This window comes from Acinonyx jubatus, chromosome D1 (assembly GCF_027475565.1).
Source record: "Acinonyx jubatus isolate Ajub_Pintada_27869175 chromosome D1, VMU_Ajub_asm_v1.0, whole genome shotgun sequence".
Classification (NCBI taxonomy): Eukaryota; Metazoa; Chordata; class Mammalia; order Carnivora; family Felidae; genus Acinonyx; species Acinonyx jubatus.
The window spans coordinates 24,138,047-24,140,204 of NC_069390.1; the positions used below are offsets into that span (position 1 = coordinate 24,138,047).

The 2,158-nt window shown below is 50.9% G+C and overlaps 1 pseudogene; it reads right to left on the bottom strand.

Moving 5' to 3' along the window:
- Positions 1–510: 510 nt before the first annotated feature.
- On the bottom strand, positions 511–1,934 carry LOC113603350 (suppressor of SWI4 1 homolog; annotated as a pseudogene).
- Between the last annotated feature and the right edge of the window lie 224 nt (positions 1,935–2,158).

Below are 2,158 nucleotides of genomic sequence, written 5' to 3' on the forward strand. Positions count from 1 at the left end.
CTCTTGGCCATCTTTTAAGAATATATCCTCATCATGCTCCTTGCCCACCACCTGGTGGAAATATTCATCTACACCCCCAACCATTTCCTTCTCCTTCTCCTCTTCCTCCCCTTGCTGCTGCTGCCAAGTCCCCTCTGCTTCCTGAGCGGGCCCCTAGGGTCCTGGGTATCACTGTCCCACTGGCCTCTGCCCATGCCCTCTTCATGCCCACCAGGCTCTTCCTCATGAAGGCCTCTCACCCATTCCTGCTTGCACTGGATGTTTTGGGCCTGCTGGGCCTGCCTCTGGCCTTGAGCAACAGCTTCTCTTCCTCACCTGTGAGGGTGACCTGGTGCTCCTCCAACCTCTTGTGCAGAAGCTGACACTGGGTGTTAAATGTAGGGGATGAATCACTGGATTCTACTCCTGAAATCATTATGCACTATATGCTAACTTGGATGTAAATTTAAAAAATAAATAAAAAGAATTAAGTTAATTTAAACAAAACAAAACAACAACAACAAAAACAGAAAGAAAGAAACTGACACCCTTCTGGATCTTGATGAGAAGCAACCCCATCGGAGACCAGACCTCAGTGAGCCACACTCAGCCACTACCATGGCCGCTTGGGGCAGCTCAGTCATGATATATGCTTACCTTGGGGCTCTGCCTCACTCTCTGGAAGCCCCGCGTCTGTGGCCAGCAGATCACCCATGTCCTGCGGGTGGCTCATGCTGGGGACCCTTCACAACCATCCCACGACTTGTACCCACAGGAAGGACTTTGATGCTATGAAGGTGGAAATCCAGGTCCTGGGAGCGGAGTTGCAGCTGATGAGAAGGCGGTGCTTCATGGTGTTGTGGTTCCCCTAGTACAGGCTCACGGAGGGGAACCAACTCTGGCACATGGTGGCCATGAGCTTCAGGCGCATGCCCTGGAGGCCAAAACTGTTGAGCACCAGGAGGGACAGGCGGGCAAACAGCTGCTCCTGCATGCGGCACCACTGCGGCGGCGGCGGCGAGGAGACATCACCAACCACCGCGTACTTGTTGATTCGGAAAGTCAAGGTGAGGCTTTGTGGAAGCTGCATGGGCTTAAAATAAATATTGCTCCCTGTTTAACTCAAGATTAGGAAGTGCGTGACTCTAAGGGGCCCAACTACTGCCACAAAATTATTCAGAGAGTTTTTCTTTGGAACCTATAGACAGGCCGCGGTGAGCGGCTCAGTGACTCAAGGGCAGAGCAGAGACACTCCCCAAACTGCTGCGCGCCAAAGGAACATGAAGGACTGCGGCTGCGGCTGCGCGGCCCAGACCTCCAGGGGGCGGAGCTGCACGTAGGCGCGCACTGCTGGTATAGACACGCCCATTCAGGGTACAGCCCTCTAAGTCAAGAGGGCTGCTGTACCGCTACTGCCTGAGCTGGGCTGCTCTCTTCTGGTGCCAGTAACGAGTAGGGGGCAGCCTGCTGTTACATACACATACGACTTTAAAAATCTCAGGAAACAGACATTTGTTTCCTGAGTGGTGCACAGGATGGGGTATGTTGGGGGAGACAGGTAAAAGCGGAGTCAAGTTCTTGTTAAACAAGGCATTGTGGCGCCTGGGTGGCTCAGTCAGTTAAGCATCTGACTCTTAATTTAGGCTCAGGTCATGATCTCATGATTTCATGAGTTCGAGCCCCACATTGGGCTCAGTGCTGACAGTGCAGAACCTGCTTGGGATTCTTTCTCCATCTCTGCTCCTTCCCTGCTCATGCTGTCTCTCTCAAAATAAATAAATAAACTTTAAAAATTAAAGAAAGAAAAAACCCAAGGCATTGCTTATGGGAGGCTTGATAATACCTTCCCCTGGCATTCCAGAGCTCAATGCTTTCCTTCCTGATTACCTTCGCATGTTACTCAGAATCAACACATCTCCACCTTGCCCCATACAGCCGATGATACAGTACTGCATGCTAGCAAGGATTTTCCTTAGATTGCCACTCCTGCAAACCCTGACCTTTAGCAGCTTATCCACTCAGGATCTCTGTCTTCCTGTCCCATCATGCATCTATGTGTTCTCTTGGTCAGTATTTTAAATGACTTCAGTTGGCTCTTTCTCCAAGTCACACACATCTGGTACTGGTGAAACATTTCCACTCCTTGTCCCTGGCCCCACTCATCACTTTAAGTATCTGT